Source organism: Lithobates pipiens, unplaced genomic scaffold (genome assembly GCF_037356315.1).
Source record: "Lithobates pipiens isolate NorthernLeopardFrog02 unplaced genomic scaffold, aLitPip1_a1.2 Scaffold_10, whole genome shotgun sequence".
In the NCBI taxonomy this organism is placed as follows: domain Eukaryota; kingdom Metazoa; phylum Chordata; class Amphibia; order Anura; family Ranidae; genus Lithobates; species Lithobates pipiens.
The window spans coordinates 87892804-87912267 of record NW_027507686.1 but is presented as its reverse complement, the minus strand read 5'-3'; the positions used below and the strand labels follow the sequence as shown (position 1 = coordinate 87912267).

General features: G+C 45.6%; 1 protein-coding gene across 1 annotated transcript in view; it reads right to left on the bottom strand.

Annotated features, from left to right (window-relative positions):
- Positions 1-19464, bottom strand: part of PC (pyruvate carboxylase) — a 939549-nt gene that overhangs the window by 705224 nt on the left and 214861 nt on the right. The gene's annotated exons all lie outside the window — the stretch shown is intronic.

The following is a 19464-nucleotide window of genomic DNA, read 5'->3' as shown; positions in this document are numbered from 1 at the left end:
CCATAGCACCTTGAATTTTTTTAAGTTGTTTTGTCTAATAAGCATTGCTCGCTCACACCAAATTGTAGAATTTATGGCATTTACCCATGCTTGTAGTGCTGGGGGTTTTTTTGCCTGCCAGTTCATCGCGATTAGCCATCTGGCCTGATACAGGCATCTTAATATAGATATCTTTGTTACAGCAGAAATTCTACCCCTTTCCATAATCCCTAATAGACAAGTCTTAGCTTCTGGTTCCAAGGTGGTATTAAAGGTCCTATTAATTCTATGTACAATTTCTATCCAGTACCGATATCATTTTGGGCACTTCCATACCATGTGAAGAAGGTCCCCTGGTGCTCCACATCTGGGGCAATCTCCATTAGACTTTCTACTTATCTTCCACATTTTTTTAGGGGTATAGTATGCCCTGTATAAGAAAAGCTTGTGGGACATGCACTGCGATGGAGAGATAGACACCAGGTTCCCCTGTGCTAGGGTCTCATCCCATTGCTCTTGCCTAATTGGTCCCAGGTCTACCCCCTATCCCCTCCTACTCTTGCCAGGTCCCTCTCCTTTCAAGACTTTATCCTTGAGTTTTATATATAAACTAGAAATCTGACCCTTTGTTTGCCCTCGCTCGAGGAATCCCTGAAACAGGGGGGTCTTCATCCTCTCAATAATGAGTGTGCCATACTGTGCTTGTATCCCATGTCTCACTTGCAAATAAATATAAAATGTTTTGTTAGAGATACCAAATTCCTGCCAAAGGTCTTCAAAAGATTTCATAGTGTTCCCCTGATAGAGATGCACCAGCCTGCTAATCCCCCTCCTCTCCCACTCCAGGGGCCGGTCTATACTATTTAATTCAGCCAATTCTCCATTGTTCCATAAGGGGGTATACTCATTTACTCCCTCATAGCCCAGGGCATTTACAAGCAAATGAGTTGGCCTCCAAAACTTCAACTAAGGTTTTGTGATATGCTTTATTGATCATCAATTTATGATTTGGACAGCCACCCCCTTCTAGTCCAGCCCCAGTTAAATGCTGGAGCTGGGCTGATAGAAAGTATGTTCTTGGATGCGGTATCGCTACTCCTCCCTTTTCTGTAGGGAGCTGCAACGTCTGCAGCCGAATCCGAGGCTGTCTCTTCTTCCATATTAATTCACGAATCAGTCCCTCCAATCTGTTGAACCACTTCTGATTAATCCAGATCGGGGAATTATGGAGAATGTATAAGATCTGTGGCTGCCAAATCATTCTTACTAAGTTGCAGCGTCCCGCCACAGACAGGGGGAGACGACACCAGTTATTGGCCTTCTGCTTCAATTTCACCAGTAATGGTACCAAATTTTCCTCAACATACTGATTTATATCTCTAGGAATCCAGACACCCAAGTATTTCAGCTTGGGTACCACTTCTAGTCCCAAAACTGTAGGCAATGTTAAGTCTCCAGACCCCGACAATGGCATAAGGGCTGATTTTTCTCCAGTTAATGGCCAAACCTGATTGTTGCCCAAATTCCTCCATCAGCCGCACTACATTGTTCAGAGTAGAGCCCACATCGCCAATAAAAAACAGGACATCATCTGCAAATAAGGCCAACTTCTCCTCTTCTGGTCCGCGCCGGAATCCCTGGATGTCCGGGCGCGATCTCGCCAGCACAGCCAGGGGTTCCATAGCCAGTATGAACAGGAGGGGAGACAACGGGCACCCCTGCCTCGTACCCCTTTCTAAATGAAACGTATCGGAAAATAGGGTCCCCATTTTAATCTTGGTCCTAGGTCGCCTATAAAGTAATTTTACCCATTGGATAAATAGGGGGCCAAAGCCGAAACGTTCCAATACGCCCCAAAGATAGCCCCACTCCAGGCTATCAAAGGCTTTAGTAGCATCTAAAGCTAGTATGGCGCCTGGGCTATCATTGTCTCTAGGTATTTGTAAATTTAAAAAAACCCTCCTGATATTAGTGTAAGTTGTTCTGCCCGGGATAAACCCGGCCTGATCTGGATGTATTAATTTATGGATATAGCTATTTAAACGAGTGGCTAGGACCTTGGCTAAGATTTTTACATCTGAGTATAACAGGGATATCGGCCGGTATGACGAGACCTCTTGTTGATCCTTCCCCTCTTTGAGAATTAAAGTGATATTAGCCTCCAGCATTGAAGCGGGGAGCTCCCCCGCCTCTAATGCATGGTTTAACGTTTCCAGTAGTGCCGGCATCAGCTGTTCACTATATCGTTTATAAATTTCTACTGGAAGCCCATCAGGGCCAGGAGATTTATAGTTGGGCATACTAATCATCGCACTTTTTAGTTCTTCCAAAGTAAGTGGTAAGTCTAGATTCAATTTATCCTGGTCTGAAAGCATAGGGATAGCTGTTTGATGCAAGAAATTAGTGGCCAGACCCTCATAATCCTGTGTAGTTGATTTATATAAGGTTCTATAATAGTCACTGAGTACCTTCATAATCTCGGGGGGGCCTGGAGACAAGATCGCCCTTCTGTGTTTTAATTGCCTGTATTACTGTAGAGGGGCCATTAGATTGAACTAATAGGGAAAGAGCTCGACCCACCTTCTCTCCTTCGCCAAAATAATATTGACGTTGGAAGATGCGTTGATTCTCTACCTTTTTTAAAAGTGCCATTTTATATACCTGTTGGCTATCCACCCAGGCCTGTTGTTTCCCCGGCGATGGGTCCTCCACAAACTCTCTCTCAGCCTGGATAACATCATTTCTAATTTTTTTCTCTTGGTCTCGAACTTCCCGTTTTGTTATTGCAATTTTCTGTATGAGTATTCCTCTAAGAAAGGCTTTTAGGGAATCCCAGACTATTCCAGGTGCCGCTGTCCCTCTGTTAGTTTGGAGAAATTCCCCTATTCGATCCACTAGGAGGTTAGAGCTATCAATTAGTTTCAACCAAGCGGGGTTTATTCTCCACTCTCCCAGTGGGACACTCTCTCCCGTATTCAAGGTTATAACTAAAGGGGAATAATCTGAAATCCCACGTACCCCATATTCTATGTCTGCCACCAACCCGGCTGCCTCTTTGTTCCCCAGGTCCATGTCTATTCTTGATAGCATCTGGTGGGTACTGGAAAAGCAAGAATACTGCCTATCCTGAGGATGTCGCGTACGCCAGATATCCCTTAATCCGACTTCTAGTAAGAATTCATGTAATCGACGTGTTCTATTCCCAGCTGGACAAGGGAATCTGTCCAAGCGCTTATCTATGATTTTATTAAAATCTCCGGCTATTATCCACGGGACGCCCAATTTACCCAAGCTAAACATGAGAAGTTTATCCATAACCTCTAATTTAAAGGGAGGAGGTATATAAATATTGGCTAAGACATATTCTTGCCCGTCCACCAGGCAATTCAAAAAGACAAATCTCCCCTCCCCATCTATATGAGACTCTTTACATAAATAATCTGTACCCTTCCAAACTAGCACACTCACGCCGCGAGAATACGATGAATAGAAGGAATGATAATATGCCTGGAATTTCCGATTATGTAACTGAGAGGCCGTGGTTGGGGTTAGGTGGGTTTCCTGTAGAAAAAGCAAACCAGGTCGCTTTCCCTCCGTCTCCAACATCACAGACCCCCTTTTCTTAGGGTCTCCCAGGCCCCTCACATTCCACAAAATTATGTTCCACCTACCCATCAGCTCCAGTGATTGGTATACCCAGGGAGGGGAGAGGACGAGGGGGGAGGGAACCGCTTCCTCTCCCCAACGCCACTCCCCATCCCAACCTGTCCCCCGTCACCACCCCGTTACTCACAGCACGTGTTCGAAGACTCACCTCCCTCCCCCCACCCAACCAACCCTGCCCATCAGAGCAACCCCTAGGGGTCTCGATTGTAGCCGGTATAATCATACCCCATTCAAGAGTGTCCACACTCACCGCCCCCCCACATGGTCCTACCATACCCGTTTAACACACTTTCTAAGGTGGGATCATAATCCCTCCATGGCACCAATTATGCCCCTCTATAAAAAGGACAGGAAAGGGGATGGGGGTAGGGGAGGGAAAGAAGAAGAGAAAAAAAGGGGGGGGGGAGGAGAGGTGCTGCTGTAACTTCAAAAACTCGGTGGTTATAATATTGTTTACCCTTAAAGTATATATATATATCCCCACTCCCCCGACCCCCCCCCAACCCTCCCCTCAAATCCCACCCTCCCAACTCAGCTATAAAACCTCATTTACCGCATCTAATATAAGATTGTGTAAGTTATTAATTCGCCATGTGATATCACAGTGCTCTATAATCCATAGTGCTTACCCCTTCCCTAATCCATTTATTATATTGTTTTACCCACCTCCCTCAGGTAGCGAGCAATAACATTATAGCTCCCCATTCCTTCATTGAGATGAATTCATAAATAAATTTATTTCTGATAATATACATACACAAATTTGCATTCCCCCTTGCAACTCCCCCCCCCCCCCGCCCCACAACACCACCTCAACTATAACCGTATCTTACACACACTTTATACGCAATATGACTCACCCTATAGTGTTCAATAGCTCGTGATACATTAACCCCAATCTCTAGTTTATTCGTTGTGTCCATCTACTTCCCTACCCTATTAACCATTGATAACATAGGACAAAACAAAGCAAAACAAAGCAAAACAAAACTGAAAAAAAAAAAATTCCCCCCCCCCCTCCACAAGGACTAATACAGACCGACTCTATGCATCGCTAAAGAGTCTCCTTATGTTCCTCCAGTCAGTTCACAGCCTCCTGCGGGGAGTTAAAAAATAATGTTGAACCCAAAGCAGACACACGGAGTCGGGCTGGGTACAATAAGGCATAAATTATCTTATACTTTTGCAAGGTGCGCTTAACAGGAATAAACTCCGCTCTCTGTTTCTGTAAATTCGGTGAAAAATCTGGATAAAATGATACCCTGGTCCCCTTATAGAAGATGTCTCCTAATCCCCTAACTCTCCACATCAAAATCATTCGATCATTATAATTGATAAATTTCAGTATCATTGGCCTGCAGCGTCCCTCTAATAGATGAGATCTAGGAGAAACTCTGTGGGCTCTTTCGATGCAGGAGAGTGAGGAGAGGGAGACATCTCCCAGTAATTTCTTAAACCAATTTTCCAAAAAGATTATGGGGTTAGGACCCTCGCTTCCCTCTGGCAGGCCAATTAATCGCACATTATTCCTGCGGTTCTTATTGTCCATGTCGTCGATTTTAGATACCTGTGCGATAATTTGTTTCTGGAGTGTGACTATTTTTTCCTGCAGGGGGGATAGTTCATCTTCCCCCATACTTAATCTTCCCTCTAGAGCATTTGTTCTGTCAATGGTATTACTTAATAGTTGGCTCATAGAATGCAGTTCATTTTGAATATTTCTTAATTGACTGTCCAGGCCAGAGATAGAGCTCTTGCACTCATTAACCGCCAACAATATCTCTCGTAGAGTAGGTTTACCGTCCCCCACAGATCTTTGGGCCATCTTGTTTTCCTCCTGGGGTAACTCACCTACCCCCCCTCCTGGAGATAGGGTACCAGGATCTGGTGTAAAATGACCTGCACTTCTCCTATCCCCCAGTATCCCCTGCGTTTTAAGTTGGCCTGGCGGATGGTGTTGTACTTTCCTGCCTGGAGAAGTCGCATGTGCAAAGCGCTTGAGTTTCGAAGCCGCAGAGGCTTGATTTAATTTTTCCTTGGCAGCACGCGTTTTTTGATTCCCCTCCCCATGGGACATATCCTCCACAGCTCTTTTACTAAGCATGGTAGAGTCCGCGTGAAGAAGCGCTAAGCCAGCAGAGGGTAATAATATGATGGTATATATCGCTGAATCAAATCCCCTCAGCAAGAACCCAGCTTTTAATTCAAAGAGCCTGAGGGGGGGGAACCAGCCAATCCACCAGCCACACAGTGCCGAGGTCCCACAGTAATTATGTTATGGAGCAAACTCTCTCCGACTGTCGGTTAGCAAGAGAAAAGCAGGGGGGGGGGGAAACAAGCGTTCCGTCCAAGCAGGGGACACCAGTGCACCTCCCCGCTGTCTATTATTGACAAGACCACAGTCTCCGCCACACAGCTTCTGTCGTCAGTCCCGCTAGACTACCCAGCATACCTCACCATTCCAGAGCCAGGGTTACCATCGGCTAGTCTAGCGAATGCCACCGAGAGATCTTGTATCAGTCCGGGGCAGTCACAGAACCCTCCCCGCGTATCCTCGTGCAGCGTCACAGGGTTTGTATGCCTTCGGATCTCTGACCGAGATCTCGCGATAACTGAGCCGTCCACGGGACCCTCCTCGGGTAATCTCGGCAATCTCCGACAGCGCCGGCCGACAATAGTGGTAGTACACGCTTTCCAGGTCCGAACGCTCGATACGAAACCCCAGCAGGGGGAATCAGGAAACAACAGCTATAGCCACCAGCGGCTTACATTCCTCTGGTCACAGGGCGGAGGCAGACAGTTCGGACACTCACTCTCACTCCCTCTCACTCACACCCATCTCCATCCGGCCACACCCCCCTCCGACGTTCATTTTCAACTACAGTGATGGGAAAATTTGGAAATAGAAAACTTCTTGGTCAAAGGAAATTTCAGACAGTGTATGTGGTTTTCATTCAGAAATTACATTAATTTTAAAAGCAGAATGTTAAAACCAAGTGAAAATTTCAAACAAAATTCTTTCATTCAGCGAATGCACAAAGATTTTTCGTCTGAATATTCTCATCTGAAAATTGATCCGTGTGGCCAGCATAAGGCTCGGTACACAGCTATGCAGTTTGCGTGTGATCTGTTTCTGCAGTGCTTTTTGCTGTGCGTTTTTGATTTCTGTGCACGTGATTTTACTGCAATTTGCGTTTTTGCATTTTTTTTTTGGGCAGATTAAAAAACACAAATTGCTTCCATTACATGCTTTTCTGCAGCTTCTCCATTGAAGTATATTGAACCAAAGAAGCACTGTTTTGTGTTTTAAAGTCCCTGACCCTTTCCAAATATGCAACGACTAAAAAAAAGCACAGATGTGAACGTATCCCATAGGAAACTATGTAAATGAACTGTAGTGCGTTTCTGCAAAAAGCACCAATAAACACATAGATGTGAACCAGGTCTAAGACATTTAGTAACATAATGGGGTTAAAAATACTAAAATGAGCCCTTTATAGTAAAAAACAAAACAAAAAAAAACAGATAATCACTACTTTAAGGGGTTCATTTTTTACTGTAAAACTGTGAAATATTTACAGTAGCGATTATTTGCTCTTTTTGTACTATAAAGGGCCCAATTTAGTTTTTTTTTAACCCCATTATGTTACTGGCCGATTAATCGATTATGAAAATGGTAATCGATTAATTTCATAATCGATTAGTTGTCGATTAATCGATTAGTTGTTTCAGCCCTACTTAGAGCAGTTGCAAAATGAAAATGAAAAAAGAATGGACCTCTAACTTTTTAGTGCTATACTTGCGTCAGGCTCATCTGGGTGTCTGAAATAAAAACCGAGTCTTTCAATTTGATTTCAACTATGATTCTTCCAGTTCTGGATGCTAAACTACCCTATTTATCGGCGTATAAAATGCACATTCATTTTAAAAGCGAAGTTTCAGGAAAAAAACTAAAATTTTAAATAAGGAACTTTGAAGAAAAATAAGGGTCAGTGCCCATTGGCAGCCTCACCATTGTCCTCAATTAAGCTTGATCAATGCCCATCTGCAGCCTCACAAGTGCCATCTATGCAGCCTTATCAGTCCGCATCAATGCAGCCTCACCATTGCCAACAATGAAGCAGTCTCCTCATTTCCATCAATGCAGCAGCCTCACCATTGCCATCAATGCAGCAGCCTCACCATTGCCATCAAAGCAGCAGCCTCACCATTGCCATCAAAGCAGCAGCCTCACCATTGCCATCAAAGCAGCAGCCTCACCATTGCCATTAATGCAGCAGCCTCACCATTGCCATCAATGCAGCAGCCTCACCATTGCCATCAATGCAGCAGCCTCACCATTGTCTTCAATGCAGCAGCCTCACCATTGCCATCAGTAAAGCCAGATCAATGCCCCTCTGCAGCCTAGAGTTTACAGGGAAGGGGGCAGAATGAGTGTTGACAGTGAGAATCTCCTATGACAGAATAGTGGTCCAATGGTGGCCCAGGAGACGGGACTTCTTATTACAGAGGCCGCCAAGTAAACAGGAGATTCTCACTGTATTTAATCTGACAGTGCTCGTCCTGCCCCCCTCCTTGTCCCCTCCGAGGCAGCTAAAATTGAAGTATTGGCGTACAACACGCACACACTATTTACACCCGACTGTCATGGTGAAAAAGTGAGTGTTATGCGCCAATAAATACAGTAGTTGCAATGCGAAAAAAAAAGAACTGTTATTTCCAATATACACACACACACATATAGGATGTATGATATGATATATGATTGAGATTTTATATATATATATATATATATATATATATATATATACACACACACACACACACACACAGTATCTCACAAAAGTGAGTACACCTCTCACATTTTTGTAAATGTTTTATTCTATCTTTTCATGTGACAACACTAAAGAAATGACACTTTGCGAAAATCTAAAGTAGAGAGTGTACAGCTTGTTTAACAGTGTAAAATTTGCAGTCCTCTCAAAATAACTCAAAACACAGGCATTAATATCTAAACCGCTGGCAACAAAAATGTCCAAATTGGGCCCAAAGTGTGAATATTTTGTGTGGCCACCATTATTTGTCAGCACTGCTTTAACTCTCTTGGGCATGGCATTCACCAGAGCTTCACAGGTTGCCACTAGAGTCCTCTTCCACTCCTCCATGATGACATCACGGAGCTGGTGAATGCAAGAGACCTTGTGCTTCTCCGCCTTCCATTTGAGGATGCTCCACAGATGCTCAATAGGGTTTAGGTCTGGAAACATGCTTGGCCAGTCCATCACCTTTAACTTCAGTTTCTTTTGGCTGTGGTTATCTTGGGGGTGTGTTTGGGGTCGTTATGTTGGAATACTGCCCTGTGGCCCAGTCTCTGAAGGGAGGGGATCAGGCTCTGCTTCAGTACATCACAGTACATATTGGCATTCATGGTTCCCTCAATGAACTGTAGCTCTCCAGTGCTGGCAGCACTCATACAGCCACAGACCATGACACTCCCACCACCATACTTGATTGTAGGCAAGACACACTTGTTTTTGTACTCCTCACTTGGTTACCGCCACATACGCTTGACACCATCTGAACCAAATAAGTTTATCTTGATCTCATCAGACCACGGGACATGGTTCCAATAATCCATGTCCTTAGTCTGCTTGTCTTCTGCATCATCTTTAGAAGAGGCTTCCTTGTGGGACGACAGCAATGGAGACCAATTTGATGCAGTTTGCGGCGTATGTTCTGAGTACTAAAATGCTGACACACCCCTCCCCCAACCTCTGCAGCAATGCTGGCAGCACTCATACGTCTATTTCCCAAAGACAACCTCTGGATATGAGGCTGAGCACCTGTACTCAACTTCTTTGGTCGACCATGGCAAGACCTGTTCTGAGTGGAACATGTCCTGTTAAACTGCTGTATGGTCTTGGCCACCATGCTGTAGCTCAGTTTCAGGGTCTTGGCAATCTAATTATAGCCCAGGCAATCTTCATATAGAGCAACAATTCTTTTTTTCAGATCCTCAGAGTTCTTTGCCATGAGGTGCCATGTTGAACTGCCAGTGACCAGTATGAGAGAGTGAGAGTGATGACACCAAATTTAACACACCTGCTCTCCATTCACACCTGAGACCTTGTAATATGAGTCACATGACACCGAGGAGGGAAAATAGCTGGTTGGGCCCAATTTGGACATTTTCACTTAGGGACTTAGGGGTGTACTCACTTTTGTTGCCAGCAGTTTAGACATTAATGTCTGTGTGTTATTTTGATGGGACAACAAATTTACACTGTTATACAAGCTGTACAATCACTACTTTACATTGTAGCAAAGTGTCATTTCTTCAGTGTTGTCACATAAAAAGATGTAATAAAATATTTACAAAAATGTGAGAGGTGTACTCACTTTTGTGAGATGCTGTGTGTGAATATATAAAAAGGCCAGTATGGTGGCCTGGAATTATGGGAGGAGCCCGGTGGGGTATATAACCAGCCCGTTCGCCTGTCTTCCTTGTCGGTTCCGGTGCGCGATATCTGATACGTCAGAGATCAAGGGCCGACTGTTCGAGACCATTACCAGTGAGTTGTGTTCGTGAGTTTCTGTGTTTGTTAGTCCCGATCGTGTCCGTGTTGTCAATTGTCTCGTCTTTCTAAAGCGTTCGTGTGTTTTCCCGTCTGAGTGTCGCATACTCAAAGAAATTTCTGTTGTCATACAACACATCTGGGCAGGCTGTCGCAGGTAGGGGTTCGGCACCCATTTTTCATTTCATGTTTTCTATGTCACTTAAACACGATATCCTGAACTCACGAACCTCTCACTTTACATTTCACGAATGTTTTAAATCATGTCACCCTTACTTGTTACCTCATGTCACTACTCCTCCTCCTTTCAAAGAGAAATCGTTATCACCTATTCGTGACATGTCGGTCATGCCACATCAGGCACTTCATATCGTAGGCTTACATTTCTAGTCAAAACGACTCCCCAATCATTTCAAAGTGTTTTAATGGTTCGAATCATTTTGAAAACACAACCGACTGCTCGTCATGTCAAAATCAAGCAGTCCGGTTCAAATTGATTTTGAATCGTCTCATATCGTTACGAGTCGTCTCAAACCTTGTCGGGTCATTTCAAATCATTTCGTATCGTTTCATATAATTTGAATCATTTCAATCTTTTCGTTGAATCATTTAGATCATTTCATAGCATTTTGAATCAGTTCAATCAGTGTCATGTCATTTCGAATCATTTCTAAATAATGTCACGTCTTTTTCCGAATCATTTCAAATAATTTCATATCATTTCGAATCATTCGTTCATTTCTGTCACTTACCGCGCTCCGGTTCGAATCCCGTCGCATCCCCGATGCACCGATTCGCTCCGAAGTGCCCCAGGTTTCAGCCTCATTTCGATACATGCTCCAGAGACAGGAGTCACTCGCAGGTTCAGGCACAGTCCCTGATTCCAGTCTTTGTCATGGCATATCATTTCTGTCACTTATTACGCTCCGATTCGAATCCTGTCGTATTCATTGATGCACCGATTTGTTCCGGTGTGCCCAGCTGTTCACGCCTCATTTCAGTACATGCTCCAGAGACGGATTCTTTGTTACAACCATCAGTCCAGTCGTTGATTCTTGTCTCTGTCATGGCAGGTCATTTTTGTCACTTATCACGCTCTGATTCGAATCCTGTTGCGTTTATTTAATGCACCGATTTGTTCCGGTGTGCCCAGCTGTTTACGCCTCATTTCTGTACATGCTCCAAAGACAGGATTCATTTTTCATTTCATGGGCTCACCCTCTGATTTTTGTCTTTGTCATGGGTATCATTTCATCTCACCTATCACGCTCCGGTACAAATAGTCACACCTGTGTACCAAATTCGTCCCGGGGTGCCCTAGGACAGGCCTCATTTCAGTACATGCTCCAGAACCCGTTTCGTGCTCGGTCGCAAGATTGCGGCATGACGATCCGGATCTCTGGCATGGCAGATTCACTCATTTCACTGTCACGTAGCGCTTCCCGGTTTGAATCCAGTTGTTTTTCAATGTTTTGATTCCGGCCGTGGGGCCTTGCTCATCGGCCTCATTTCACTAAGGTTGCCTCAAAATTCAATACATGCTCCAGAGTTCGGTTCGCTGTCAGTTGCATCTGCGACGCGACCAAATCACATCTCTGTCATGGTAGGCGTTTCATTCAAAAAGCAACATTTGTTTGTCTCATTTCATTTATTTCATTTTCATTTCTAAATCTCACCTCCTTGAAGTCACTATTTAGCTAGCCATCTCTGTTTAGGTATTGAACTCTCAAACAAACTTCACCTTCATGTCCTCAGGTCAGTCGAGTTTTCAGTAGGTCCACCCTGCACCTGGTCGGACGGTGCCTCCTGAGGTAAGGGAAAAAAAAAAAAAAAACACATCTGTGAAGGAAACGCACATGAGCGGAAGCATCCTTCTCGTCAAGCATTTATTTCTTCAGGAGTCACCAATGAGTCTTGTAATCCATGTCACCCTTATGTAGGTTCCGCTTAGGAGAAAAACCCAAACCCGAGGACAAGTAGGCTCGTCTAGGCCTGGATTACGCCACCATGTCCCGAGCCGGCAGTGAGGATCTCACAGCCCCATTATCTCCATCTCTAGTCTCAGAGAGTGGCAGCCAGCGGTCCCCCAGAGCATGGACCATTCCCAGACTGACAGCTGAGCTGAGGCGCAGAGGTGTACCCTTTCCGGCAACAGCCAGAAAGGCCGAGCTTTTCAGGCTCCTCTTTCCTCCCCCAGCTGTGGCAGAAGCTAGTACCCAGCAGGCCTCCCTGGGTTCGATCGCCTCTGCAATTTCGCAGCTACATACCCTGGTATCTTCCCTGGCGACCTCAATGTCAGAGGTCCAGAATCGGGTGGCCCTCCTCGAGACCCGCCCGCCTGTTTCTCCTCCAGTACCAGCAGCCCAGACAGTGACTAGCCCACTCGCAGGTATCACCGGGTGTACGTCAGTTGTGTACCCTACTCATCTGGTATCGGCTAGCATCAGGAAGGACATCCTAGAGGGCAAGGACATCAATCTGGCTTCTCTACTCATCTCCATCCACAAGCTTGCAGAGAACAAGGCTTATACGTGGGGGGACGTGTCAGTGGTCCTCAAAGCCAAAGACCCCAGGCTGGACAGAAAGCTTTCAGTCACCGAGTTTACGTTGGCCTTCGGCATGTTGAGGGAGATCATCTGCTCAGCCTCCCCCAACAGGAGGGAGGAGCTGGATCGCTACCTCCATGTAATAGTAGATCTAGGTTACAAATACGGCGGTTTTTCGTTTTACGACTACCACCGCTCCTTCACCGCTAAAGCGGCCGCCAGGGTCTTCCAATTCCAGACGCCTACTGACTGGAGCGTCAAGGATACCGAGCTATTTTGCCGCCACTTCGCGGGTCTACGGTCCCCCCTCTGTGCGATTTGCCAGTCGGCTACTCATACCGCGACCTGGTGCGCTAACTCAGTGACAGCCCGGCCCTCAGACAATCCATCCAGGCCATTCTCGAAACAGGCACGGGCACCTGGCTCTCCAAGGCCGACATCTCAGATGCTTTCAAGCTCCTTCCCATCCATCCATCTCTCTGGTGCTGGCATGGCATCAAGTGGAGAGAGCTGTACTATTTTGCCACCAAACTGACGTTCAGGTCCAAAAGCAGCCCCTGGCTCTTTGACACTTTCGCGCAGTCACTCACGTGGATCTTGCTGCACGTAGCCCAGTGTCGGGGAGTCATACACTATCTGGATGACTTCCTGCTGATCGAGCCACCCGGCTCACCGCCAGGAGATCTGGATAAGTTAAGGGTGGTCTTCAGTAACCTCAACGTCCCCATTGCCGAGCACAAGGTGGATGGTCCAACGCAGTCCATCACCTTTCTCGGGGTTAACCTAGACACCAACACCATGCAGGCCAGCCTCCCCCCGGATAAACTGGCCCGCATCAGGACGGTCCTGAGGGACTTCACCCGCGCCAGAACTTGCACCAAAAAAACAGCTACAATCCCTACTCGGCATGTTGAATTTCGCCATGCGCATCATCCCTCAGGGTCGCGCCTTTGTATCACGCCTATTGGTCTTACTGTCCCTCTCACAGGACCCGGAGCAAGTCCTCAGCCTGGATCCCGCGGCGATAGCGGACCTCGCTATGTGGGAGGAATTCCTATCGTCTTGGAATGGCGTGTCCCTGTTCATTCCCTCCATGTCTTCCCTTTCACCCCAGGTGGTGACCGACGCAGCGGCCTCCACAGGCTTTGTGGCAATTTTTGGCCACCTCTGGCTCGCAGCTCCCTGGCCTCCCCAGATACTGGCGATACCTGGCTTCGCCGAGACATCCTCCCTGTTTGAATTATACTCCATCGTAGCTGCAGCACACACATGGGGCCGTAGTTGGTCGGGTCAAACCGTGACCTTTTCAACAGATAATTTAGCCACTGCAGAGGTCATTAATAAAGGCAGGTCCAGGTCTCTAGCGATGATGTCCTTCCTACGTCGGCTGGTCCAGCTCTCGTTATTATTTCAGTTCAACATCCACTGTTCCTTTATCCCCGGTAAATTCAATCAGGCAGCGGACGCCCTCTCCCGCTTTAACTTTGTCTCATTTTTCGATCAGATGCCCGGAGCCGGACCAACATCAGCAGCTATCCCGGACTGGTCTCAGCTGACCCTGGACTAGCCCCACACCTCCTAGCGGCAACCCAGCTCATCGATCTCTCCCTCTCACGTAATACCCTCAAGGCCTACCAAACTGCCTGGAGGACCTTTAACCACTTTATGACACGTCACAGCACAGAGACGTCCCGTGTCAAGCAAGTCCTGGCCTTCATTTCCTACTGCCACTCGGAGATGGCATTATCCTATAATACGATCCGGCTATACCTGGCCGGTGTACAACATTTCACGTCCCTCCAGGACCCTACCGAACCTTCCTTATTTTCTTACCACGCCGTCTGGGCTATCATGCGCGGCGTCCAGAAGCGCCAGCCAGTGGCCAGCACCAGACGGCTGCCTATCACAGGAGACATTTTTAGAAACATGTCGGATATCCTGGCCACATCACCTTTCGGTCTCCGCCTTAGTGTCATCTTACAAGCAGCCATACATCTGGCCTTCTACGGCTTCTTACGGCCAAGCGAGTTTACTTGTAACAGCCCCACAGCACGCATGCTGTGCAAACGCCACCTGGTCCGATACGAAGACCATTTCATCTTACACTTAGCAGTCTCCAAAAACGCAGCAGCTTGGCTCGGGTATGGACATACATTTCTATAAGACCAACAACCGCTGGTGCCCGGTCGCCACTCTCACCCGCTTGTTGACCCTTCTGGCCGATCAACCAGAAACTAGCCCGCTTCTGCCATTTCATACCAAAACTCTGAACGCTGCCCGGTTTATGGAACATGTCAGGATACTCCTGAGTATCCTTCAGCTCAATCCTACTCACTACTCCGGACATTCATTCCGTATCAGAGCAGCCTCAACAGCCTCCCGCCAAGGGGTCCCGGACCATGTCATCAAGAAGTTGGGCAGATGGAAGTCCACCTGTTTTGCCCGTTACATACCCAATCCACAAGTGGAGATGGCCCAGGCATTTGTCAAGCTCACCCAGTAACAAACTCGAAACAATAAAGTACAACCCCTACCTGAATGTTTTTGCCCCCTTATTTTGGTATACCGTACGTTAGACCAGGGCACACTTTCAGGTCCATTTCAAGTAAGCGAGTTTATGTTAACCTTGTTTGTCATCCTTATCCGTATCGGTCAGAGGGCTCTGAACCATAAATAAAAAGGCCAGTATGGTGGCCTGGAATTATGGGAGGAGCCCGGTGGGGTATATAACCAGCCCGTTCGCCTGTCTTCCTTGTCGGTTCCGGTGCGCGATACCCACCCACCCATCCCCTTTTTAGGGCATTTCTCAAGCATTATACTCCTCATGAGAGTACTCATTTCACTCCATTTCATATTCATCTCATTTAACACTCATTTCTCAATCTAGGGTATGCCCCCTTATTTTGGTATACCGTACGTTAGACCAGGGCACACTTTCAGGTCCATTTCAAGTAAGCGAGTTTATGTTAACCTTGTTTGTCATCCTTATCGGTCAGAGGGCTCTGAACCATAAATATATTATATATATATATATATATATATATATATATATATATATATACATACATACATACATACATACATACATACATACACACACAGTTTTTTTTTTTTTTTTTTTTTTAACAGCCTGCAATAGAAAAATGGCAGTGGCTACAGGGTAACAGGGCTTCGCGTTTTAACTTATTATTCAGTATACTTGGCTTAGAAATGAGAGCACAAATACGGACACAGGTTCTGGTAAACAATCAAAATAAACAGGCCAAAACCCAACACAGTGCATAGAAAAGAGCTGCATAATGCACAGGACAAGACTGTTTTACCGAGGTGTATTGCAGCACACATACGGTACACTTTTATGGTGTGAAAGGGTGCCGACCACAATGCGTGGCACTGCAGCAATACCTGTGATCTGCATTCCTGCACAATGCCATAGCATAATGGTGGGTGCGGGTCCTTAATGTAAACACCATGAAACTTGAGATTTCACTTCCTTGCAGGCACAGCAACCTAGGAACATTCATTACACCGTATACAGTACAGTATTAAAAAATCTAATTTGCAGCGTGTGCTTTTAATTAACTTTTTCCTGAAATCTGGACAATGCCTAATGTAAGGTTTCCATCATTTTCAATCCTAGCCTTAGGCCCCTTTCACACGGAGCAGATCAGTAATGATCTGCCCCCGTGATGATCCGATCGCTCCATTGTCCCCGCTGAGCCGGCGGCGGACAGGGCGGTCTCCGCACACTGTGCAGGGACCGCCCTGTCAGCTCTCCGCTCTCCTCTATGGGGATCGGATGAGCACGGACCGTCTGTCCCTGTTCATCAGATCAGATCAGTTTCTCTGCAGAGAAACCATCACACTCAAAACTAGGTTGGAGATGATCGTATAATGGTTATTACCTTAAGAACAGAAGCAAGTATGAAAAGGTTGCGAAGTATAACTGTACTATTGTTATTCCAAATTAATAACTGAGAAGTTCCTTTATTCAAGTTTGATAGCCCAATACAATGTTAAAACTTGTATTATTAACTTGTATTGTATCATTCTCAATAAATTATTTTAAAAGAGAAAAGGTTGCTAAGTATTTTCCATTCCTGGAGAGGTATTTTTGATGACCTCTATCTGCAGGCACCAGCTATCATTAAAGTGTACGTCCAGCCAAAAACCTTTTCTCTAGTTTTGGACAGACTGGAGAAAAATTAGATTTTTATTTGAATTCAAATTTTTTATTGCTATCCTGATCTATGTTTGAGGGGTTTAACCTCACTTAGTGCCCTGCTGACAACAATTTCACTAGACAAGAAGTTTGGACAGCAAGAGAGACACAGAGCAATAAAAAGGTGACAGAGGCTCTACCCTTCCCCTACACTACTAAAGAAAAGAATGCTTATTTCTGTCTGTGTTTCAGTTTAACCGCTTTGAGCCCGCCCTATAGCCGAAATACGGCTGCAGAGCAGACGCTAACTGCCGGGAGGCCATTCCTGAACGGCCTCCTGTTTACTTCCGCAATGCGCGCTCCCACGAGCGCGCATCGGGGAAGTTCTGTGCTGGCCGTGTCCCTCGGACACAGCCACTCACAGATCGCTGTAAACGGCCAATCACAGCGGCCGTTTACAGCGCGATCGGCGTGTCCAATGTGAGATGATCTCATATGTAAACATATGAGATCATCTCTCAGTCCCGCTCTCCCTCCTCGCACAGACAGCGTGTGAGAAGGGAGAGATCAACAGCTGCAGCAGCCGTAAGTTAAAAAAAAAAAAAAAAGAAACGAAAAAAAGTGCCATTCTCTCCCAGTGCCATCCACCCCAGTGCCATCCACCCCAGTGCCATCCTTGCCCAGAGCCACCTGCCCCCAGTGCCTCCTGCCCCCAGTGCAACCTGTTAGTGCCATCTGTTCCCAGTGCCACCTGTTAGTGCCATCTGTCCCCAGTGCCACCTGTTGTCAGTGCCATTTGTCCCCAGTGCCATCTGTCATCAGTGCCACGTATAAGTGCCATCTGTCATCAGTGCAACGTGTCATTAGTGCCACATAATGCCATGTGTCATTAGTGCCACATATTAGTGCCATCTGTCATCAGTGCCACATATTAGTGCCATCTGTCATCAGTGCCACGTATAAATGTCATCAGTGCCACATATCAGTGCCATCTGTCATCAGTGCCACCTGTCATCAATGCCACTTATCAGTGCCATCTGTCATCAGTGCCACGTATTAGTGCCATCTGTCATCAGTGCCACGTATTAATGCCATCTGTCATCAGTGCCACGTGTCATCAGTGCCACGTATAAGTGCCATCTGTCATCAGTGCCACATATTAGTGCCATCTGTCATCAGTGCCACATATTAGTGCCATCTGTCATCAGTGCCACGTATAAATGTCATCAGTGCCACGTATCAGTGCCATCTGTCATCAGTGCCACGTGTCATTGTCCTGGTGCTCCAGGGCCTTCAAAAGTGTAATAGGTAGTCAACAAGTTAGATGTGTAATTTATGCTCCTAGAACATGTGATGTGCTCCCTGCATGTTGGGCCTCTCTATGTGGCCATGCTGTGAAAAAGTCCCACACATGTGGTATTGTAATACTCAGGAGGTGTAGCAGAATTTTTTTGGGGGTGTCATTTGTGGTATACACATGCCACGTGAGAGAAATTATTATTACACTGACAATTTTGTGGAAAAAAATTAAAACAATAAAAAATCTTAATTTTGCAAAGAATTGTAGGAAAAAATTACAACATCAAAAAGCTCACCATGCATCTTACTAAATACCTTAGAATGTCTACTTTCCAAAAAGGGGTCATTTGGGGGGGTATTTGTACTTTCCTGACTTGTTCGGGTCGCAAGAAATGAGATCGGCCACCAGTACATCAGATGTGATCAATTTTGTATGATTCGCACCACAGCTTGTAGACTGTCTAACTTTCTCAAAGACCAAATAATATCCACTAATTTGGGTTATTTTTACCAAAGATATGTAGCAGTATAAATTGTGGCCAACATTTATGAAGGAAAATTAATAATTTGCATAATTTTGTCACAGGAACAAAGAAATATACTTTTTTTCAACATTTTCCGTCTTTTTTCATTTATAGCGCAAAAAATAAAAACCCCAGAGGTGATCAAATACCACCAAAAGAAAGCTCTATTTGTGGGAAAATAAGGACAAAAAATTAATTTGGGTACAGTGTTGCATGACTGAGTAATTGTCATTCAAATTGTGAGAGCACCGAAAGCTGAAAATTGGTCTGGGCAGGAAGGGTGATTAAGTGCCCAGTAAGCAAGTGGTTAAGAGTTTCCCTCACTTTCTCTCTAATAAACATTGGCAGCAGAACAGCAAGTGAGTGTAAATCCCTCTAATGGAACCTCTGATAGGGGTTTTTAACTGCTCCCCACTCTATCCACAACTAGAAAAAATTTTTTGATTGGACATACACTTTAACCCCATATATTCTTCTCCCGCTCTATACCATCACCACGTGTTTTTTTTTTTTTTGTTATGTCCATGAACATTCCCCGTTTTTTTATCCTATGATGCCATCACAGGGGCTGAAAGAATTCTGCAGAAGCTAGGAGGAGGGAAATATGAGGCATCATATGTTATTTCCTAGTGGCTAAAGCTATATTTCTTATCAGTCTTGTGCCTACAGGCTGCTTAACATCTGTAGGTAACTTCTTTGGCAAGTGGATGTGG